The 25,567-nt window shown below is 39.8% G+C and overlaps 1 protein-coding gene across 1 annotated transcript in view; it reads right to left on the reverse strand.

Moving 5' to 3' along the window:
- Positions 1–25,281, reverse strand: part of LOC106989983 (olfactory receptor 4D2-like) — a 61,375-nt gene extending 36,094 nt beyond the window's left edge. The window contains exons 1-2 of the mRNA XM_053212702.1: positions 21,646–25,281; positions 17,139–17,174 (exon numbers count right to left, since the gene is read on the reverse strand). The gene's annotated coding sequence lies outside the window, so the exon portion shown is untranslated. The remainder of the gene's footprint in view (positions 1–17,138; positions 17,175–21,645) is intronic.
- Positions 25,282–25,567: the final 286 nt, after the last annotated feature.

Raw genomic sequence — 25,567 nt, forward strand, 5'->3', positions numbered from 1 at the left:
CTAAGGTTTGATGTGTTGAGTTTTTGTTTTCATTTATTTCAAGCTATTTTCTAATTTCCCTAGTGATTTCTTCTTTGATCCATTTGTTGTTTAAGACTGTTGTTTAATTTCCATGTATTTGAAAATGTTCCATTTTTCCTTTTATTTATTTCTAGCCTCTTTCCATTGTAGTCAGAGAATATACTTTGCATGATTTCACTCTTTTAAAATACCCAGCAATACTTTGGATGAGATCCTACACTGTAATTTTACAAAACATTACCACTGGAGGAAATTGTAGAAAGTGTACAAGAAGTCTCTATTATTTCTTGCAACTACATATCAATCCACAATAATTTCAATTAACAGCAACAACAACAAAATGTTGGACGAGCATTCAGAAGACATATGCTATAGTGTCAGCTTCACTACAAGTTAACAGTATGTCCTTTGGAATGCCACTTAGGCTTTCTCAACTTCTATTCCAAATTTCCAAAATAAAAGAATTAGAAAAAAAAAAACACAGCAGAGCAACAGATAGCAAAGTAAATATCCATGGACAACATTTACAATAAAACTGGATAATGAGGTATTTCCACAGACCCAGACAAGGAAGTGAAGAAAATCCCTGGATAAGGGCTGCATGGCATCAGCATCTGTGAAGGAGGAAGCAGAGGGAAGCAATGGGCAGACCTAAAAGGAAGGAAGTAAAAATAGCCAACAGGTATTATCTGGAAAAGATGGCAGACCACTTCAAAAACAGCAGCTAAAACAGAGTGGTTCTTCCAAATCTAGTAGAGGACAAAGGCAAGAAGCTTGTAGTCAAATCTCCCAGAACTGATAGACCAGAGCCTCTTTCCAGCACACACCCCACACAGAAGAGAAGCTGCCGGAAATGAGATCAAAACTGACCCAGATGAGACAAAAGAGACAAAAGAAATAGAGCTATCAACAAAAACGGTGGGGAAGACAGAGCTAGCTCTAACAGAGCTAGTAAATCTCAGAAAGCAAGAAACCACATTTTCAATACTACAAAAAAAAAAAGAAAGAAAGAAAGAAAGAAAAAAGAAGAGAGGATGTGTGAACCATGCCCTCTTCCAAAAGTTCAGCAAAACTATTTCTGCCTAAAAATGAGCCACAGGGGAAAAAAAAATCAAGGGAAAATCCCATACAAAGTAGTTACAAGACAATAACCAAATTATGGAAAGAGCGTAAATGTCCATCAACTGATGAATGGATAAAAAAATTGTGGTTTATATACACAATGGAGTACTATGTGGCAATGAGAAAGAGTGAAATATGGCCCTTTGTAGCAACATGGATGGAACTGGAGAGTGTGATGCTAAGTGAAATAAGCCATACAGAGAAAGACAGATACCATATGGTTTCACTCTTATGTGGATCCTGAGAAACTTAGCAGAAACCCATGGGGGAGGGGAAGGAAAAAAAAAAAAAGAGGTTAGAGTGGAAGAGAGCCAAAGCATAAGAGACTCTTAAAACCTGAGAACAAACTGAAGGTTGATGAGGGGTGGGAGGGAGGGGAGGGTGGGTGATGGGTATTGAGGAGGGCACCTTTTGGGATGAGCACTGGGTGTTGTATGGAAACCAATTTGACAATAAACTTCATATATTGAAAAAAAAAACAAAGTAGCTATAAGAAATAAAAGACTAAAAAAATACATAAATAAAAAATAAAAAATAATAAAAGACTAAAAAGCAGAATGATAGCCCGAGGACAATATGATCACACCAGAAGGAGGTGTTCACCAAGCAAATCAAAAGTACAATGTAGAGGTTCTAAGGCATCATCCAACTTCTCCCACTTATCACAGACAAAAACTAAAATCTGAGGACACCAAACTGAAAGCAAGAGCAGGCAGTTTGGGAAGGGAAGTAGAAACCTGAATACTCCCCAGTAGAGTAGCCGGTTCCCTGATTTGTTTTTGCCTTCCATAGTTATTGCCTTAGACTCTAAGAGTCGCAGAAGGATATAGTGTACATGTACCCAAAAAAAGTCCAAGGAAAGCTCTCTCTTTACAGTCAGAGGACTGGGAAAGGGGCCACTGCAGAACTGAGAATATGTGGGGAAATCTCCATTTCCCCCCATTTCTCCATTTCTTCTCTTGGCCTTATCCCAAGTAAAAAGGCCAGTCATAGAACTACAATCCTGCAGCAGCTGCACAGGCATGTAAAACTCTGACCAAAAGCCCTCTCTTGCCAGAGGCCCTGGATCAACAGGCTCACAGGGTCCAAATAGTGTGAGGCAGAAATCCTCATGCTTTTTTTTTCTCTCTCTCAATTTTCACCACTTTACCCCAAACCAGATTTAGTCCTAGGAATTTCATAACAGCACAAGGATGTGAAAACGTTGGCTCTGTAGCCAGGGCACCAGGAAGAGGGGTCCCTAGGAGCCAGACGGCATAAATCACAGAGAAAAAGGGGTCCTTAAATCTCCCCACAGGCAACACTGATATGAAGTAGCATAGCAAAGGCTTTAGGAACTGAGGTACAGTGTATACCACCGATGAGGTCCCAGACTGGCTCCTAGGTGCCAGAGACATGGTGCAGACCCAAATAGCAGTGTAAAGGGTTTGAAAAGTCTGCTGACATTTGAAAGCACACCTCACACAATACAGGTCAAGACTAAAGGGTTAACTGACAGCTAAAATAAACAAACAAACAAACAAAAAAATCAGCATTCTCCACAGGATATTGACAGACTCAAGGTCTCACAATGTAATGTTTCCAGGATACAATCCAAAATTACTCAACATTAAAAGAAAAAGGAAACAGGGCAATTCTCCACAACTTGCAAGGAAAAGACAGCCAACAAACACCAACTTTAACATGATGCCAAAGTGGAAATTACCAAAGACTTTAAAGTAGCTATTATCATCATGTTCCTAGAGGTAAAAGTGAACACTCCTGAAACGTGTGGAAAGATAGCAGTTTTCAGCAAAGAAATGACAGTTGTAGAAAAAGAACCAAATGCAAATTTTAGAACTGAAAAATACAATAGAAATAAAATATTCACTGAATGGGGTTCAATGGAGATAACAGAAGGATGAGTCTGTGAACTTGAAGATAGAGCAAAAGAAATTATCCAGTCTGAAAACAGAGAAAAAAGACCACAAACTTGGCTCACTTCACTCGTAGTTGGAGTTTTGAGAGATGAGCTTGTCTAGGCCTGATAATGTGGATTTACCATCTTCCCACCTCTCCAGGGTCTCATTTCCATGTGCGTGGGTGCTTGTTCCTGGCCCCTTTCTGCTGTAAAAGTCACCCCATGATAAAGTGAATGGGAGTTACAGGAGCTCAAGAGCTCTGTGGTCTCTCACTTCTCTGGTCAACTGTCTTGGATTAGTTTTCCTTATCCAGTTCATTCCTTATCCAGATTCAGTTCATTTCTGCTTTAACCTCAAGGCTATTTTACAGATTCAGAAAACTTCCACCTCTGCCCTTGTTAGGTGGCTTTCCTGTCCCCTTGCCATATGTTATCTTTCAAAGATATCTCTGTTTATAGATTCAAACTTTTTTCTAAGTAAACTCTACTCCTGACAAAGAGTTCAAACTCATGACCCTGAGATCAAAATTTGCATGCTCTACTGACTGAACCAGCCAGGCGCCCTAAAATCAGATTTATATTTATCTCATTCTTGTTAAAGCTGCCTTTCTACTCAAGGTTGAAGAAATGTGAGTGAGTTTCATTCTTTTCCTCCTCAAAATGCTCCAAAAAGGTGGCTTGGCCACTTTCCCCCAAGATTTCCACCACTTATACCCTGCATTACTTTTTCTTATAACCCAGATTTAAGTGCAAAGTGTTACAGCTCTGTTCTTTTATTTCATTTACCCTCTAGCCCGCCTGACCCACTCCCTGTTCCTTCCTCCTAACCAAATCTTCCTATCCCAGCAATGGGTGGGGAGCGGGGGGGGGGGGGAGAGGATAGAAGCCACAGCATCCACTCATTCTGGAGGAAATTCTTATAGAAGAACTCAGATTATTTTGTGGTGTGATTGGGTAAGCGCTAGACCAGAAGCCAAAAAACCTGGATTCTTGCCATGGTTCTGCCACAAACAAGCCATATAACTGTAGGGAAGGAAAAATTTTTTCTCTACCTTTCACGATCTTCCAGCAGGGCTAAGAATTAAATTAATATGAGCGAGATTAACAGGAGAAAAAAATAAAGTGTTATTATGTGTGCATGGAAGCTCAACAATGAAATTGAGAACTAAAGAAATAACCAAGGCAGGAAGTTTTAACAATTTTTAGACAAAGACAATAAATCTGTGAGGCATTGACAGGACAAAGAAAACAACAGTGCAAGCCTCAATTAGTAAGGAATTCTAAACAGAATTTGGGCTGGGGTAGTAAATTAGTAAAAGTAACAAGTCTTGTTTATACTGCCTTTTTGGTTTTAAATTTCTTGTCTGTGGTGATAAAGGTGTCTTTTCACTTCCTGGTATAGGGAGGGTAATTTTAATATGGGAGACTGATTTCCTGCTTTCAGGGGGACAGAGGAGGAGCTGAGTGTCCTTCTTGCACAGGGTGTCTCTTAAGTAACATTTATTTAAAATAATCAATTGGGGGCACCTGGATGGCTCAGCTGGCTAAATGTCCAACTTTTGATTTTGGCTCAGGTCATGGTCTTGTCGTTTGTGAGATCGAGCTCCATGTCAGTCTCTATACTGACAGCCTGGAGCCTGCTTGGGATTCTCTTTCTCCCTCTCTCTGCTCCTCCTCTGCTCCTGCACACACACACACACACACACACACACACACACGTACACACACACACACACACACACACTCTCTCTCTCTCTCTCTCAAAAACAAATGGACTTTTTTTTAATAATAAAATAAAATAATCAATATGGCAAAGTGGCACATTTTGGGGAAGCTTGCCCTTGGCTCCTACATAACCTTGAAGAGCACAAAAAGTCATGGAATTCTGAAGATCTATGAAGCCTTGAGAGGTCATCTAATCCAACATTCTACTTTCAAATATGCAGAAACCGAGTCCTGCAGATATGATATAATCTGCTCCAAGTCAGGTGATTAGTTAATGGCATAGTGGGTCTTACACACAGCACTATTATACCAATGCTGTTTCCATCACCCTTCACTGAGTACCTCCATTTCCTCATCTGCACAGTGGGCACAGTGAGGATTATAGATGAGAGCAAATTAACTACTACTGTGGAAATGTGGAAAATAAAAAGTTGTATTCAAACGATAGCTAATCAACCTCACTGACAATCCCCACTGGAAAATGACTCACTGCTGGGCCCCAGTGGAAGGTCAGAACCCGTGGGAGGGCTAAGCTGGCTCGACCAACTCTCCTGGGCCTGTAAACTTTTAATGGAAGTACCGGGCAGAGAGCCATGGCCACTGCAGCTAATAAGGCTCACTGGAACCACTTTAAAAGTTGTTTTTTTCAAAAATACCTGCAGTAAATACCCAAAACTCAACAACAAATGTGTTAAGGGATGTGGGGCTTTGGATTGTTTATCCTCTTCCTTTCTTTATTTTACAAATTGATTACAAAGTGATTAATTATTTTGGTATATCATATCTGGTCTATTGTGAGCATTCAGCAGACTTTTGTGAAGTATGAAACTCATCATTTGAAATGAAATGTCTTGAAGAATTAAAAAGCAGCAAGAGACATGTCTGGGTCCACCTCTCTGCCCAGTGCTGGGGACACAAATATAAGGCATACAGTTTGCTTTCAATGAACTCACAGTCTAGTGCGAAAAACAGACCCAGAAACACATAAATGCACTCACATCAAGGAAAAAACAGCTCTATCAGGGAAGGACTCAAAGGTTAAAGGACTGAGCACGTAGCCATGCCTGGGAGAGAAGGGAAAGCTTCCCAGAGGAGGGGACATTTGAACAAAGGGGCGGTTCATGCATGTAGGCAGAAGTGTGTTTCTGGCAGGAAGAACAGAGGCCTAGAGATGAAATGGCACAGCCTCTACTCCAGGAACCCCGAGCACCTCAGCAAGGCCAGAGCACAGGGCAAGTGGTGGGGGATGAGGGAAGAGAGGAGGCAGGGATCAGACTCTGGAGAGCTTGGAAGAACCAGGTTAATGAATTTAGATTTATCTAACGGGACATGAGAAGCCAGTGGAGAGCATGATGCAGGAGAGTGACCTATAGATGAAGGCCTCCACAGCCACAGGGGGAAGGAGAGGAGAGGGTGAATGGAACAGACATGGGGGAGCTGTTCCTCCATTTCTTCACACCCCATCTTGTTTCAGCAAAGACTTAACCAGGGCAGTAAGGGCCTGTAACTTTGCCTGTGTCCTCGACTCATTCCATCCCAGCTTCAAAACCCTTAAAGATGTGAGGAGAGTGAAGAGAAGAGAGGAGAAAGGAAAGGAGATGGGAGATAAGAAAAGAAGGAGGAGGGATTAATTGTTTTAGGGAGTTGGGGCCAACATGGCGGAGAAATAGGGGGATCCATACTTCCCGCGACTCTCAAACAAGGAAGTGCAGAAGCCAAAAAGGACTTTAAACATTAGAGTCTGGGAGGATAAGAGACTGAATCTTCAGGAAGAAAATGGGGAAGTTGGAAAGAAGATGGGTAGGAAACTGCGAACTGGGGGAAATAAAAAAGGCTGCGTGGGCACGGAGGGGGGACCCCCTCTGCGGAGAGACAAAGGGAAAAGAAAGAGTGACTAGGGAAGTGCAGGACCATATCTGGACAGGAGAAAGACCTTGGACTGAGATTGAGAGGGATCTGACCTGTGACTGCAGGGCTTTCTTTGGACTGGAGCCAGCTCCCTGTTCTCCTACCTGGGGAGGAGAAGAACCAGCCCAGGTTGCGGTGGTAGGTCAGGGGCTCAGTCCGCAGCTGGAGGAAGTGGTTCCCTTCCTGGAGGGTTGCGTGGTAGCACAGAATCTACCTGCGTCTGCCACCCCCCGGGCACAGTGGCTGGGCTGAGGGCGCAGTCTGCAGGAGGATAAGGTGGCCGTTTCCCTGGAGTGCTGTGGGAAAAGACCAAGCCTGCCTGCATCCTCCACTCCGGGTCTCACGGCGAGGGCAACGGCTCAGTCCGCAGTAGAAGGCGGTTCTCCCTGAAGTGCGGGGGGCATAGACAAAGCCAGCTGGGGCCACATATCGCCGCGCTGAGAGGCGCTTCTCCAGCGCCAGAGCGTCGAGCGGGACTTTGAATCTTAGGGTCAGGGGAGTTGGCGGAGAGAGAAGGACCGCCCCCGGCACAGTGAGGACGACTCAAACGGAGTTCACTGGGTCCGGCTCCATGGAGAAGATACTGGGGGATCACCATCCCCCCCTGCCCCCCCCCACCACCAAGGGCCTCAGGGATCAGTCCCGGGCCCCTAGTGGAGGTGGGTTCAGATTACTCCAAACCACGCCCCCTTGCACTGGGTAACTGCGCATCCACCAGAGTGGCACAGACCCTGTGGACAGCTACTCCCGACAAGCCATGCCTGGATTAACTCTAGGTCAATTCTGGATATATAGATATATACCACCCCCCATTTCTCCTCCTTATCTCTTCCCACCCCTAGGCTGCTTACTCTGGTTATTGGTCTGTCTAAATAGACATATTTAATCCATTGTCTTGATACATGTTCTACACCTCCTGCTTTACACTCCCTTCTCTCTCTCTGGAATAATCAAGCCATAGAGTTTCTCTGTCTGGGTAACTTTATCTTCCTTTTGTTTTCCCTGTCTCCTTCTTTATTTTCCTTTCTCTCTCTCTGGATTAAGTCTTTTAGTCTCTCTCCAGTCAATGTTTATTCCCCCCACCATCCCGTTCCTGTCATTTCTCTCCTTGTATGTGCTCTTCCATCAGCACCACCTCCACCCTCTTCTTTACTTGTAGTCAGAGTTTTGGGGTTTTTTTGTTCTTAGACTTAAGGTTTTGTCTTTGTTTGTTTGTGTGTTTGTGTGGTTTTGTCTCCTGTTTGTCTGTTTTCCTTTACAGGGTTACTCCAAGGAACAAATCAAAGCACACCTGGTGGAGGGTCCAAAATATCACTACGAGTAGGGTAATAAAATAACCAAAGTCACAAAACAGAGAGCAAGTAACAAGCTCCGAAAAAATACCTCCTGAAGGGCCAGGCCCTGGACAGTGTATGACCCTCCTTTAATGTAACAGTGCTTGCAGGTGCAGAGCACACAACAAGCTTTTAAAATGCCTAAGGGACAGAAAACTAGCCAAAATGATGAAACGGGAGAATTCTCCTCAAAAGAAATTTCGGGAAGTAACGACAGCTGACAAACTGATCAAAACCAATTTAAGCAATATAACTGAACAAGAATTTAGAATAATAGTCATAAAATTAATTTCTGGGCTTGAAAAAAGCATAGAGGACAGCAGAGAATCTATTGCTACAGAGATCAAGGGACTAAAAAATAGTCATGATGAATTAAAAATGCTATAAATGAGGTGCAAAATAAAATGGAGGTGGCCACAGCAAGGATTGAAGACACAGAGGGGAGAATAGGTGAATTAGAAGATAAAATTATGGGAAAAGAGGAAGCTGAGAAAAAGAGATAAAAAAAATCCAGCAGTATGAGGGGAGAATTAGACAACTAAGTGATGCAATCAAACAGAACAATATCCTTATCATAGGAATTCCAGAAGAAGAAGAGAGACAGAAAGGGGCTGAAGGTATACTTGAATAAATCATAGCTGAGAACTTCCCCAATCTGGGGAAGAAACAGGCATTGAAATCCAAGAGGCACAGAGAATTCCCTTCAGATGTAACTTGAATCGATCTTCTGCATGACATAGCATAGTGAAACTGGCAACATACAAAAATAAAGAGAAAATTCTGAAAGCAGCTAGGTACAAACAGGCTCTAACATATAAAGGGAGATCCATAAGACTGGTGGCAGACCTATCTACTGAAACTTGGCAGGCCAGAAAGGACTGGCAGGAAATCTTCAATGTGATGAACAGGAAAAATATGCAGCCAAGAATCCTTTACCCAGCAAGTCTGTCATTCAGAACAGAAGGAGAGATAAAGGTTTTCCCAAACAAACAAAAACTGAAGGAATTCATCACCACTAAACCAGCCCTACAAGAGATCCTAAGGGGAACTCTGTGAGTTAAATGTTGCAAGGACCACAAAGTACCAGAGACACCACTACAAGCATGAAACCTACAGATATCACGATGACTCTAAGCATATCTTTCAATAATAACACTGAATGTAAATGGACTAAATGCTCCAACCAAAAGACATAGGGTATCAGAATGGATAAAAAACCAACACCCATCTATTTTCTGTCTACAAGAGACTCATTTTAGATCTGAGGGCACCTTCAGATTGAAAGTGAGGGTACCTTCAGATTGAAAGTGAGAGTATGGAGAACTACCTATCATGCTACTGGAAGTCAAAAGAAAGCTGGAGTAGCCATATTTATATCAGACAAACTAGACTTTAAATTAAAGTCTGTAACAAGAGATAAAGAAGGGCATTATATAATAATTACAGAGTCTATCCATCACGAAGAGCTAACAATTATAAATGTTTATGCACCAAATTCAGAAGCCCCCAAATATATAAAACAATTAATCACAAACATAAGCAACCTTATTGATAAGAATGTGGTAATTGCAGGAGACTTTAATACTCCACTTGCAACACTGGATAGATTATCTAGGCAGAGAATAAATAAAGAAACAAGGGCCCTGAATGATACATTGGATCAGATGGACTTGACAGATATATTTAGAACTCTGCATCCCCAAGCAATGGAATATACTTTCTTCTTGAGTGCACATGAAACATTCCCCAAGATATATCACATACTAGGTCACAAAACAGACCTTAATAAGTATAAAAGAATTGATATCATACCATGCACACTTTCAGATCACAATGCTATGCAACTTGAAATCAACCACAGGAAAAAGTCTGGAAAACCTCCAAAAGCATGGAGGTTAAAGAACATCCTACTAAAGAATGAATGGGTCAACCAGGCAACTAGAGAAGCAATTAAAAAATATATGGAAACAAATGAAAATGAAAATACAACAATCCAAATGCTGTGGGATGCAGCGAAGGCAGTCCTGAGAGGAAAATACGTTGCAATCCAGACCTATCTCAAGAAATAAGAAAAATCCCAAATACAAAATCTAACAAAACCTAAAGGAACTAGGAACAGAACAGCAAAGACACCCCAAAGCCAGCAAAAGAAGAAAAATAATAAAGATCAGAGCAGAAATAAACAATATAGAATCTAAAAAAACAGTAGAGCAGATCAATGAAACCAAGAGTTGGGTTTTTGAAAACATAAACAAAATTGATAAACCTCTAGCCAGGCTTCTCAAAAGGAAAAGGGAGATGACCCAAATAGATAAAATCATTAATGAAAATGGAATTATTACAACCAATCCCTCAGAAATACAAGCAATTACCAGGGAATACTATGAAAAATTATATGCCAACAAACTGGACAACTTGGAAGAAATTGAAAAATTCCTAAACACCCACACACTTCCAAAACTCAAACAGTAAGAAATAGAAAATTTGAACAGATCCATAACCAGTGAAGAAATTTAATCAGTTATCAAAAATCTCCCAACAAATAAGAGTCCAGGACCAGATGGCTTCCCTGGGGAATTCTACAAGACATTTAAAGCAGAGATAATATCTATCCTTCTCAAGCTATTCCAAAAAATAGAAAGGGAAGGAAAACTTTTGGACTCATTCTATGAAGCCAGCATTACTTTGATTCCCAAACCAGACAGAGACCCAGCCAAAAAAAAAAAAAAAAAGAGAGAGAGAGAGAGAGAGAGAGAGAGAGAGAGAACTACAGGCCAATATCCCTGATGAATATGGATGAATATGGATGCAACAGCATATAAAAAGAATTATTCACCATGATCAAGTGGGATTCATTCCTGGGCTGCAGGGTTGTTCCAATATTTGCAAATCAATCAATGTGATACATCACATTAATAAAAGAAAAGATAAGAAGCATATGATCCTGACAATCAATGCAGAAAAAGCATTTGACAAAATTCAGCATCCTTTCATAATAAAAACACTCGAAAGAGTCGGGATAGAAGGAACATAAACATCATAAAAGCCATTTATGAAAAGCCCACAGCTAATATCATCCTCAGTGGGGAAAAACTGATAGATTTCCCCCTGAGATCAGGAACACGACAGGGATGTCCACTCTCACTGCTGTTGTTTAACATAGTGTTGGAAGTTCTAGCATCAGCAATCGGACAACAAAATGAAATAAAAGGCATCAAAATTGGCAAAGATGAAGTCAAGCTTTCACTTTTTGCAGATGACATGATACTCTACATGGAAAACCTGATAGACTCCACCAAAAGTCTGCTAGAACTGATACATGAATTCATCAAAGTCACAGGATACAAAATCAATGTACAGAAATCAGTTGCATTTTTATACACCAATAATGAAGCAACAGAAAGACAAATAAAGAAAGTTATCCCATTCAAAATTGCACCAAGCATCATAAAATACCTAGGAATAAACCTAACCAAAGATGTAAAAGATCTGTATGCTGAAAACTATAGAAAGCTTATGAAGAAAATTGAGGAAGATACAAAGAAATGGAAAAACATTCCATACTCATGGATTGGAAGAATAAATATTGTTAAAATGTCAATACTACCCAAAGCAATCTACACATTTAATGCAATCCCAATCAAAATTGCACCAGCATTATTCTCAAAGCTAGAACAAGCAATCCTAAAGTTTGTATGGAACCACAAAAGACCCCGAATAGCCAAAGTAATATTGAAGAAGAAAACCAAAGCGGGAGGCATTGCAATCCCAGACTTTAGCCTCTACTACAAAGCTGTAATCATCAGGACAGCATGGTATTGGCACAAAAACAGACACATAGACCAATGGAACAGAATAGAGACTCCAGAATTGGACCCACAAATGTATGGCCAACTAATCTTTGACAAAGCAGGAAAGAATATCCAATGGAAAAAAGACAGTCTCTTTAACAATGGTGCTAGGAGAACTGGACAGCAACATGCCGAAGAATGAAACTAGACCACTTTCTTACACCATTCACAGAAATAAACTCAAAATAGATGAAGGACCTGAATGTGAGACAGGAAACTATCAAAACTCTAGAGGAGAAAGCAGGGAAAAAAACCTCTCTAACCTCAGCAGCAGCAGCAATTTCTTACTCAACGCATCTCCAAAGGCAAGGGAATTAAAAGCAAAAATGAACTATTGGGACCTCATCAAGGTAAAAAGCTTCTGCACTGCAAAGGAAACAGTCAACAAAACTAAAAGGTAACTGACGGAATGGGAAAAGATATTTGCAAATGACATATCGGACAAAGGGCTAGTATCCAAAATCTATAAAGAACTCACCAAACTCCACACCCGAAAAACAAATAATCCAGTGAAGAAATGGGCAGAAGACATGAATAGACACTTTTCTACAGAAGACATCCAAATGGCCAACAGGCACATGAAAAGATGCTCAATATCGCTCCTCATCAGGGAAAGAAAAATCAAAACCACACTGAGATACCACCTCACGCTGATCAGAGTGGCTAAAATGAACAAATCAGGAGACTATAGATGCTGGAGAGGATGTGGAGAAACGGAACCCTCTTGCACTGTTGGTGGGAATGCAAACTGGTGCAGCCGCTCTGGAAAACAGTGTGGAGGTTCCTCAAAAAATTAAAAGTAGATCTACCCTATGACCCAGCAATAACACTGCTAGGAATTTACCCAAAGGATACAGGAGTGCTGATGCATAGGGGCACTTGTACCCCAATGTTTATAGCAGCACTTTCAACAACAGCCAAATTATGGTAAGGACCTAAATGTCCATCAACTGACGAAAGAATAAAGAAGATGTGGTTTATATATGCAATGGAATACTACTTGACAATGAGAAAGAATGAAATCTGGCAATTTGTAGCAACATGGATGGAACTGGAGAGTATTACGCTAAGTGAAATAAGTCAGGTAGAGAAAGACAGATACCATATGGTTTCACTCTTATGTGGATCCTGAGAAACTTAATAGATGACAAGGAGGGGAGGGGAAGGGGGCAAAAAAGTTACAGAGAGGGAAGGAGGCAAACCATAAAGGACTCTTAAATACAAAGAATAAACTGAGGGTTGATGGAGGGTGGGGGAGAGGGGAAAGTGGGTGATGGGCATTGAGAAGGGCACCTATTGGGATGAGCACTGGGTGTTGTATGGAAACCAATTTGACAATAAATTACATATATTTTTTTTTAAAAAAAGAAAGAAAAAGAAAAGAAGGAGGAGGAGAAAAAGGTGATTCAGAAAAATCAGACAGTAAAGCCAGTGAGCCAGCTGGGATCTATGGCCCAATAATATCAAGACACCACTTCAGTGACCCTGTGATGCTCCTGGCCTTTCCCTCATGAGCCAAGATGAACTCCATGGCTTCAATCATCATGTGTATCCTCACACACTCTCATTCAAAGTCTGGAGGTGAATAAAGAGGTGTGGGGAAGTTTCTTTCTCCTCCTGCATCTCTTGCCTTAAATCGTGGAGGAAAAATCTTTCCCCGAAACTCCCCAGTGAGCATCCCTATGTCTTATTGGTCATTACTAGATTGATCACATGACTACTACTGGCCGCTAAGTGGTCTGGGAACATACATACCTGTTTTTCAGCTACTTTGGTAGGAGACAGGAGAGACATTTGGAATGGCTGCTGAATAGGCAACTTTCAGTATCTGTCATGTTGTTGTAAAGTACCAGGCAACAAGAATGAAGGTGGTGGGCCAAAAACAAGAGAATCTTGAGAATGGTACAAAGATTACCTTGTACAGAATACCATGGGTCACAAACTCAAATGCTGATAACGTAAACGAGAGGATGTGGGTGAGAGTTTACTTCTCTGACTAAAAGAAAATTTAGTTTCATCTCACTCCTTAACCCAGTACAAAACTCTAGCATCTAACTAAAAGGTAAAGAACCAAGGATTCTCTTTGGAGAAGCAACAACCCCAGAAACATAAGCCTCAATGTACTGGCACTTGGAGGTCCTCTACTGAATTGCTGATTTCCCACTTGCTCACCTAAAGAGAAGTCTATCACTATAAAAGCCCCACCTATACATAGAGGTTTCAATCAACATTTCAATGTCTTACTCTTTTTTTTAATGTTTATTTATGTTTGAGAGATGGAGACAGAGCATGAGTAGGGGAGGGGCAGAGAGAGAGAGGAAGACACAGATCTGAAGCAGATTTCATGCTATGGGCTATCAGCACAGAGCCCGATGTGGGGCTTGAACTCACGAACCATGAGATCATGATCTGAGCTGAAGTTGGATGCCCAACCAACTGAGCCACTCAGGCACCCCTCACTGCCTTACTCTTAAGCGGACATAAACAATCAAGGATCAACAGGCATTTAAGGAAGGCCTCCAAGAGAAAATAAGTAAATGAGAAAAGAAGTAAATGAGAAGAGAACAAATGATGCAGGGACCATAAGAAACTTAAAAAAAAAAATCTGTTTCATATAACTGGTATCTTTAGAGAGAAGCAAGAAGATATATCTATAAAATAAGAATAGGAAAAAATAGAAAACAAGAAATAGCTCCTAGAAGTTCAAATATATTTACAGATGTAAATATACATCTTCAACAGAAGAGTTAGAAGATAAAGTTAAAATTACCTTTGAATGTAGAATAAAAAGCTAAGAAGTGGTAAAGAACTGGAGAGAATACATAAGAGGCTTAGAAATTAATTCAATAGGAATTTCCCCAAAGAATGGCAATCACAGAGGTGGAAAAAGCTATTGAAGAAATAATACAGGAATTTTTCCAGATTGCAAAGGCCCATTAAATATCAGTAGAAGAAATAAAACTCATACTAAACACTTCCTTGTAAAATTTCAGAACACTAAAGACAAAAAGGAGATTTTGAAAGGATAAGAATAAGAGATAAGAAATGGGCCACCACAAAAGAACAAACAGAACAGCTTCAGAATCCTCAGAGCATACTGGATGCTGGAGGAAAATCAAAGAATGTCTTCAACATTTGGGAAGAGAGGAATTATTTTCAATATACAGTTCCAATCTCAGCCAAAACATCAATTAAGTGTCAAGAACTAATGAAAGAACTCTGCAATGGACTCAAAGTTTGAGTTACCCTCAAATTCATGTGTTGAAGTCCTAGACCCAACATGTTGGTATTAGGAGGTAGGGCCTTTAAGAGGTAATTAGACCATGAGAATAGAGCCCTCATCAATGGGCTTAATACCCTTATAAAAGGGACCCCAGGGAGCTCTCTCACCCTCCTTCCACCATGTAAGGCCACAGTGAGAAGACAGTCATCTATGAACCAGGAAGTGAACCTCACTGGACACCACATTTGCTGGCATCTTAATCTTAGACTGGCCAGGATCCAGAACTGTGAGAAATAAATTTCTGTTGTTTATAAGCCACAAAATCTATGATATTCTGTTATAACAGCCCAAACTGACTAAGAAAGACTCCTATTGACCTCTTGCTTCAAATGTTTAATAATCCCTGTCTAGGCATTTATGTGTAAGAAGCTGTGAGAGTTGAAAAGAGCAAGGATGCTCATTTTTATCACTCCTATTCAACATCCTACTGGAAGTCTGTGCCAGCAAATAAAAGCAATAGAAAGAAATAAAAAAATCAAATAGATTATCCCTATTCTCAGAAAACATGATTGTCTGTATAGATAGATATTCTCAAGGAATCTGCAAAAATACTCCTAAAATTAATAAATGAGTTTAGCGAGATGGCAGTGTATTAGCAATGAACTATTTAAAACCAAAATGTAAAGAAAAACATTTAAAATAGCTCCAAAAATGAAGTATTTAGTATAAAGCTAACAAAATGTGTACAGGATTTGTATGGTGAAAGCTGCAAAATGCTGATCAAAGAAGACCTTAAAAAAAAAATGGAGAGACATACTGTCTTCATAGACCAAAAGACTCAGTATTGTTTAGCTGTTAATCATTTCCCAATTGATGTATAGATTCAATGAAACACAATCAAAATCCCAGCAGATTTTTTAGTAGATGTTGGTGAGATGATTCTAAAATGCACATGGAAAGACAAAAGATCTAGAATAGCCAAAACAATTTTGAAAAGAATAGGTTGGAGGGATCACACTACCTGATTTTAAGACTATAAAGTCAAAGTAATCAAGATTGTGTGTATTGATAAAATAATAGACACATAGATTAATGAAAGAGAATAGAGCCTAGAAATAGACCCACATAAATATGGTCAATTGATTCCTGACAAAGATGCAAAGCCAATTCAGTGGGAAAGGATATTCTTTCCAACAAATGGTGTTGGAACCATTGGACATCCATAAAGAAGTAGATGAACTAAGCCCTAAACGTCACAATTTATACATAACATATTCAAAATGACTTATAATTATAAATATAAAATTATAAATCTTTTAAAAGGAAACATAGAAGAAAATCTTTGTGACCTGGAATTAAACAGAGTTTTTAGACATGATAACAAAACCATGATTTATATAAGAAAAAAAAATTGGAAGTTGAACTTTATCAAAACTTAAATTTGGGGGCACCTTGGTGGCTCAATCAATTAAGTGTCCAACTCTGGATTTTGGTTCAGGTCATGATCTCAGGGTCATATGAGGGATTGAGCCCCGCTAAGGATTCTCTCTCTCTCCCAGATACTGCACCTTTACGCCGCTCACACTCTGTCTCTCTCAAAATAAACAAATAAACAAACAAACAAACAACACTAAAATTTTGCCCTATGAAAGACACTGGTAAGAAACAGAAAAGACTATCTCACACTGGGATATAATACTTGTAAATCACATATCCAAAAAAAGGATTTATAGTATATATAACAAACTTACAAAACTCAACAGTAAGAAAACAATCCATATTTAAGATGAGCAAAAGACATTTCACCAAGAGGATTTACAGATGGCCAGTAAGCACATGAAAAGATGCTCAGCATTGTTAACCATTAAGGAAATGCAAAATAAACCACAATGAGATACTACTATCCACCTATTAGAAAGGCTAAAATAAAAGAATATTGACAATACCAAGTGTTGACAAGAATGTGAAGCTCAAACACTGCTGACAGGAATACAAAATGACATTGCCACTCTGAATAACTGTTTTGCAGTCTTATAAATTAAGCATACACTTACCATATAACTTGGCAATTGCACTCCTAAGTATTGACCCTAGAAAAAGAAAAAAAAACCTGTTCATACAAAAACCTATAAATTTACAGATTTATAACAACTCTAGAGTAAAAGAGAGCTGAAAACAACCCAAATGTCCTTCAGTGGGTGAATAGATAAAAATATGCAGTACATCCATATAATAGAATACTGCTCAGTGAGTATGAACTACTGATATATGCAGCTACTTGGATGATTCTCAAAGGCACTATGCTAAGTAAAAGAAGCCAGTCTCAAAAGAATACATACTATGTGATTTTATTTACATAATATTATGAAAAAGACAAAACTATAGTGATAAAGAACACATCAGTGGTCGTCAGGGCTTAGGGGCTGGGGGAGAGTGTAACTATAAGGGGTAACATCAGGGAATTTTTTTGAGGTGATGAAACTGTTCTATATCCTGTGGTGTTACATGAATCAACGCATGTGTTAAAATTCATAGAACTGTATACCCAAAAAGTCAACTTTCCTATATGTAATTTAAAACTAAAATTAAAAAATAAAAAAGCTGGGAGGATAAAGACATTTCAAATGTGTCACGTTTTAAAAATTTACCGCAACATACCCTTTCTCCAAAAGCTACTGAAAGATGTTCTTTCATAATATCATGATGAAAAGATTAAACAAGAAAAAGGAAAACATGGTATCCAGACAACAATGAGGATCAATGCAAGAGAAAAATAATTTAAACTTTCTGAGTAATATTTAATAGAAGTGCCAAGAAGACAGACATGCAACAGGTCTATGAAGTGATCTGTCAAGTTTGTAGTAAGTGTAGTAAGAGTACATAGAGGTCCTGGAGGACTGATATCACGAAAAAAGTGGAATAGATAGCTCATTTGATGTGTCTGGACATAAGCTCAAAGAAGATTTTCAGTTCTGGTGACAATTTTAAAAATGAATTAGTGTATAGAGACCTAAGTAAATAAAAAGGAGGCAATCATCATCTCCAGGAAATAAAAAAGTTGAAATGTAATTACAGTACAGTGTATGCCTTGCCTATCAATATTAATTGCATTATGTTGGTAATAGAAGCACTGAACCAGTAGCATACCTAAAGCAGGATGATGAGAACAACCTGCCCCAAGCACAAGCAATAAGGGGCAGCAATAATTCTCTGCAGGTAACTTAAAAACAATAATATAACTTACTAAAAGTCAGTATGTTTTTCACTGTCCCTGTGTACTAGCAATTCTAGATAATGTCAATGATAAAACACTCCTCCCCCCCACACAAAAAATATATTTTATGTGTCTAATTTATAAATAAAATTTTAAATTACTGTTGAGATTTAATCACATTTGTAGGCTTCAAATTAACACATTTTTATTATTTATCTTTTAGTGAACATTTTATCTTATATGAAAGTTAGGTTGAGGAGTTTCCAGTTGTACAGATGGTCTCCAGCACACATGGGGTCAGTTATATGCAATTGTTTTGAGAGTAAATTTCTAATGGTTAAGAATCATTGTTCAAGTTCATTTTAGGTACACTTCATGTCTCCAATCTTGTGGTACCACATATCCTTGCTCTTAAACAATCATGGTAATTGTAAGAGCAAAGAAACAGAATTTGGGTTACCTTAATTATCATTTCATGCAATGACTCAGAGTTTTTATTTGTGATTAAAATATAAAACAGTGAAACATTGTAAACTGCAAGGTGTAATATATTTGGTTGATAAATACAAATTTTAGTTCATAATTTTTTACTTAATTTGAATAATTTAAAATGTATCTTCCTAATTATTAATTTTTTTAAGCTAAAGAATGGATCCAGAAAACTAATGACATTAGTAGTGTGAGTACTAATTTCTTATGTACCTTTTGGAGACATTTCAGTTTTATTTTTTAAAAATCACCTAATAGTTACTGGACAATTGTTTACCTAAAATATTATTATACCAGACTATATCCCAAAGCTACAAAGTCTATTAAATAGATATAAAACTCATAGATAAATAGTTGTGATTTTTTTTCCTACAGGAACTTCGGAGAGCCTCCAGTCATTTGCAATATTGTGAATCCAGCAACTGATTCAATTCATAATTATTTTGAATTTCATAAATATGAATATTGTAGGAGATGGGGATTACTCCCTCAGAGCATGGAGATTTGGATGTGTAAGGACATGGAGCAGAGAAATGCTATCTTGCACATAGAGCCAAGTGGTAAAACTTGACTTTTTAAACTATGTGCATGTATTACTTGGAAAAGAAAGAATTACAAAATCAAAAGAACTTGAGAATGGGGAAGTCAGTGTAAAAAGACTAGGCAGTCAGCTTTAGATACATTAATTATATAATATGGAAATTATAATTACAGAACAGAATATGAATACTATAAACCCTGATGAAAGGAAAAGCAACAGAAGTAACAAAACTGGGAGGTTGATAGGAAGTGTAACTGCACTAGCCATGGCACTTATATAGGAAAAAATCAATCAATACTGTCTCAAATTGAAATGTGAGGTTTGAAAAATCAATGACTCTAACCTCTTTATGGTTTTATGGTTTTCATAATCATTTTGCCTTAACCTTCGGGAGGTTTTTTGGTAATTAATATCTCCTGTGGTGGAAAAATATTTAAAGTACATCATTTCCTTCAGAACTACTTCAATTTCTTTCTCTTCTGTTGGATTTAATTACAATTAAGCATATGTGTTGATAAAATGTAGAGTGGGGATCAACTTTTACAGAATCATTTTGGTCTAACTTTTTAAAAAATATTTTATTTTTTTCAAAGTTCATTTATTTTGAGAGAGAGAATATAGGAGGGGAAGAGAGGAAGAGGGAGAGAGAGAGAGAGAGAGAGAGTCCCAAGCAGGCTCCACACTGTCAGTACAGAGCCTGATACAGAGCTCAAACTCATGAACCACGAGATCATGACCTGAGTCTAAACCAAGAGTCAGACGCTTAACCGACTGAGCCATCCAGGCACTCCTTAAATATTTTGTTTTTAATTTTGGAGAGTGAGGGTGGGTAGAGGGGCAGAGTGAGAGAGAGAGAGTTTCAAGTAAGCTCCATGCTCAGCATGGAACCCAACGTGGGACTTGATCCTACAACGCTGGGATCATGACCTGAGCCGAAATCAAGAGTCAAACACTCAAACAACTAAGCCACCCAGGCTCCCCCATTTCAGTCTAACTTTATTGAAAACTTTCTTTCACTTATTCGTCCTTCTTTGTGAGCATGAAGAGAGATTTGAAATAATGTCTGTCAGAGTTTGTTTTCATCCATTCTAAAATACAGATTTATTTTTTTCTCATGTAAACAAATGTGAAATCTAGTGAGATCCTACAAAGGCTGTTGGCCAGGTGCCAGTAGTGAAGTAGTTGTTTTTGCTGACATCTTCTGGTAAGATCAAGAAAATGCCAGCATCAGAATTTCATACCTGGGTATCAGTTCTTTGAAGGAAAAGTCCAGAGATGTTAGCTGAGCACTCTTTTAAGAAATGCAATGCTCCATTACCTGTACTCTTGGAGCACAAAGTGTTATATTGTATTTACACACACACACACACACACACACACACACACAGTGACTTAGGGTCAAGAAGTGATTCAAGAGTTAAACTCTAAATGTGAAATAGTTTAGGAATATATTGTCCAATTTATTTCACTTCAATTTGTCTTTTTATGTTTGCATAAGAATAATATATTATAAAATGTATGTTTCAGTAAGTCTAAAGGAATTCTTTCAATAAAAAAACTATGATAAAAAGCATTGTGTCATGGTTTAATTGGAAGCATTTTTTATCAGTATAAAAAAAGATTTGTCTTAGAATCAAAACCTAGACTTGATGAAATACATATGTTATTTCTGTGTGATACAACTGGATAGTTTGTTGCTTTCTTCTTTAAGGTGTTCCATATGGCTCAATTTTGTAGGAAATATATGATAGGGAACATTATTGATCTTACATGTAATATTATATAATTCTAAGTGTATATCAAATATATTTTATGCACAATATATTATATAAAATATATGATACATTATATATGATGTTCATAAGACATATAATATCACATGATAGTTATAAATATGCATATTACATAATATGTAAACTTTTCATATGGCTTTAATTTAATAATAAAGAAATAAAAACTGTGGGCTCCTTAGTATAATAACTGATATTATTTCACTTGAACCATCTTGATATTATTCTCCCAATCTTATTCACACTCATCCACATTAGCTTAGCTTTGGGTACAAATTTCTCCATATTCTTCAGCTTTTCAGTATTTTTGCCATAGTCTAGGTCGAAGGTGATTTCTTTCATAGTAGGAATAAATATTTCAAAACCAAAGAACCCTTTGGCCTGTGCCCCTGTAACAGCCTCTTTGTGTTCTCTCTCTCTCTCTCTCTCTCTCTCTCTCTCTCTCTCTCACACACACACACACACACACACACACACTTTCAATCTCTCTCCCTCATCTCTTATTTTTCTCCACTCTTATTCCTTACCTATTTCAGGATCCCTGAGAGATGTCCCACGAGAGTCACTAGTGTTCCCTGGGTTAGAAGAAAGTCATACCCTAAAGATCAGTGATGGAAGTTCAGGACCACGGACAGTACACATGGCTGTGGATGCCAAAGGAGCTCCCAGACTTCACCCTGCAGATTAGACCAGGATCTGAAAAGCAGCAGAGGACACCCTTCTAATCCCCAAATAGTACCTTCTATTCTTCACTGCCTCTACCCCACAAGGTTTTCACCATTAAAAAATCATCTCTGCGCCTAAGGTTTCCAAGACTCTAGTAAATATTATAGTAAATATTTAGTAAATATTTACTAGTAAATATTATCCAGGAAAGCTAAAATACGTTTTCCCTACCTTAACCAAGATTCTCCAGAATTCTCCAGATTCTCCATAAATGGCAACTCATCCAAATTCTCTTGGGCAGAAAGTAAAATTTACTGTAAGGACACAGAACATGGCAGCAGGACCTCCCAGGGGTAGAGAGTAAGTTGGTGTATTTTGAATCATCTTTCTCTGGAGCATTTCAAGAAACAGGCTCTGTGATTGGTCAAACACAGATGAGACAAGGTATTTCCCTTCAGGAAGGTGCAGCCTGAAAGGAATTATCAGACACAACACACAAATTAGAGCAAAGGAGGGAGGTGCTACAAGGGAGTAGGAGTTGGCTATGTACAGATGGAGAAGAATGATCCAGGGGCCAAGCCCAGAAGGGACAAAGCCATGGTGTCCTTGGCTAACTTATGGAGCAATTGAACATGTGTGGTAAGACATAGGATGGGAAAGTCGGTTAGGATGAGATCATATGGGGCTTGAGTGCCAGGAAAATGAATTTAGCTTTTTTCTAGCAAAACCAATCAGAAGCCAGTGAAGACTAAAGACAGTAGAGTGGTGTGATCAACATGGGCCTTTCAAGGGCCCACCGTCTTCAACCTGAATGAAGAATGGGGACACGGAAGACCATGGAGGCAGGGAGGCTTTTGGAGCAGCACAGAAAGGAAGGGACTGGCCAACAAACTGAGAAACAAGCTGGATGGGGACAGAGGTCATCAGCCCTTGCAAGCTCCCCTACACATAGACACTGACACACAGATGTCTCCTTCAGAGCATCTGTCACCCCCACAGGGCCCAAGAGGACGGGACCTGGGCCAGGGCCTTTCTTTTGTGGGGGATGGGAGAGAGTGTCAGGAAGCTGCATGGGCAGCCCCAGAGGCAACAGGGACCAAAGTGGGCATGGACACTTAATGGTGTTGAATACAGATATACTTAATCAGAATCACACACATGCACACACACGCATGCACAAGCATACACCACCCCAAGCACACAGGGCAGTGACTAGAGCAAAGGCTCAGTCAGACAGATGCTGATTTAAATCCTGACTCTGCCTTTAGCTAGCTGTGAGATCTTATGCAAGTCTCTCAACCTCTCTGAGCCCCAGTTTTCTTGCCTGTGACATGACAATAAGATCTACCACCTGGCTTGGATGAAATAATAATAGCTGTGAAGACGAACCTCTAAAAATGGCTACACATTCTTGCCTTCCCATATTTATGCCCTTGCACTGTGACCTTGTACCTCATCTCACCAAGAAAGTATTTCTCACCTCCTTGAATCTGAGTTTGTGACATGCTCTGGCCAAAGGGACAGTAGCAAAGGTAATGCTAAAATAGACCTGAATGTTGCTCATCACGGGGGATTGCTCTCTTGGAACCCAGCTGCCGTATGAACAAGCCCAGGTTAGCCTGCCTGATGATGACAGACACATGGCCCAACTGTCCCCATCATCCTGGCCAACAGCCAGCAAATGTCCAGGATGGAAAGCCACATAGTTGACCCGCAGCTGACTGCAGACCCCAGGGTTAGCCCAACCAGAACTGCCTGGGTCCCAATTACCAACCTGCCAAAACATGAGGAAGTAAATGGCTGTTTTAAGCCACCATATTTGGGGTAGTTTGTTACGCAGCAAGATCTAACTGATAGATATATGCTTCTGCCACAGATGAAGTAACAGGAGTTAGATGTATCTTCCTACCTGAAGCAACCAAGATAACCAAGCAAGGCTCTGGACACTGGGTGGGCAATGAAGGACTGTGATCCCCAAAAGACAGCAAAATAAATGATGTGACAGCCAAGATTGCCCCCAGCTAACTGCCTATAAAGTTTCCAGATGGCAGTGCAGATAGTGGGGGGTGGGGGGGGAGGAGGCAGATGAAGCCTGGGGAAGCCCTGAGTTGAGGAGACATAACTGAGTGTCTAAAGAGACCAAGTTAGATAAAGCTCTCAGGACAGAGTGTGGAGGAGACAGACCCCTGGAGATGTGCAGAGGGTCCCTCTCGGAGGACTGACCATCACATGCATGTGAGGAAATTACCCGAGGCCAGGGAGATAACCCTGTGAAAGGAGGAAAAGAGCAGTGCCTTGCACTCTCACAGGGCCAGAAATGAAGTCTGCTGCCACCAGCCAGACTACAAAAACTCATACTCACAGGGCATTGAGTAGAATATTCAAGAAGCTCGTGCCTCTGTAGCAGAAAACACTTAGTCCTAGATGGACCACTCCTCCAGACCTGCCTCATAAAAGCAAGGTCTAAACCAGTCAAACTGTTTATAAGTAACTTCACTGCATCCTAGAAAATCTACCTAAACCTAAAACTGATGGAACGCTTACTCTTACTATATTCCAGCAATTTTACGTATGTTAGCATTTTACATATATTATTATATTCATATTACTTTATTTATAATGACCCCCTCAAATAGCTGCAATTATCATCTCCATTGTACAGATGATGGAGTTTAAGACAGTACATATTAAGTGCCTGACACATAGTGTGTTCAGTAAGTGGTATTTCCCTCAACTCCCCACCCTTGCTCCCTGGTGCAACCAACAGCCAAATGATTTTTTTCAAGTTCCACTTCCACTTCAAAGAGATTGTGGCTTTAAAAAAACAAGCCAAAAATACAGCCTTCGGGAGGAAAGTAGTCTCTGGCTGGGGTTCTGGGAAAAGCCCTGAAGAAAGAGTCAGGAGTGTTGGTTCCAGTCTTGCCACTGCACTACCTTGCACGGTGACATGGCGACACTGAGCCAGCCCTTCACCTAAGCCTGATTCCCCTATTTGCAAGGAGGGAGGCTGGGGATGGTTTAGATTTGATTTCTTCAAAGCAACCCTCTCATTCTAGCGGCCAGGATGCCTCAACCATTGCCAGGCTAAAATTCTAATGGTGGAGGGCTGCAAATGTGGAAAAGCAGAGTGCTAACACAAAGGCGCGCGCGCGCACACACACACACACACACCCAGCCTCTTGTTGAGCTCCCTTCAGAGGTTTCTTGCACCCGAGAGAATTAGCTCCCCGACCCTGAATTACCCACGTAAGCCAGAAGATGGTGCTGCTTCTCCGTGCCCGTTCAACTGCATTTCTGTGCACAAAACGTGCTGCGTACAGAGCGAGTTTGCTTGACAGCCCTTCTTTTAAAAACTTGGCATTCTGTTTATGCTCAGAGATGATAAAAGTATGAAGTAGGTGCTTGGTAAATGTTGATTTCCACTTGTTTGTAGTTTTCACGGCATGGGGCACTTGGCTGATGATAGGTAAGTTTGTATTGAGTTTTAACTGGAGATAGAGACCCAAAGCCTAAGGCCAGAGTGGCAGAATCAAAGAGCATTCAGGGTGCCTGGGTCGCTCAGTCGTTTCAGCATCCGACTTCGGCTCAGGTCATGATCTCACAGTTTGTGGATTCGAGTCGGGTGAGCTGAAGCCCCGCTTCTCTCCGTCTCCCTCCCTCCCTCTTTTTCTCTCTCTCTCTCTCTGCCCCTCATAGGACTCTCGCGCGCTTTCTCTTTCTCTCCCTGTCTCTCTCTGCCCCTCGCTCACTTGCGCCCTCTCTCAAAAAAATAATAAAAATTTA

This window comes from Acinonyx jubatus, chromosome E1 (assembly GCF_027475565.1).
Source record: "Acinonyx jubatus isolate Ajub_Pintada_27869175 chromosome E1, VMU_Ajub_asm_v1.0, whole genome shotgun sequence".
Lineage (NCBI taxonomy): Eukaryota > Metazoa > Chordata > Mammalia > Carnivora > Felidae > Acinonyx > Acinonyx jubatus.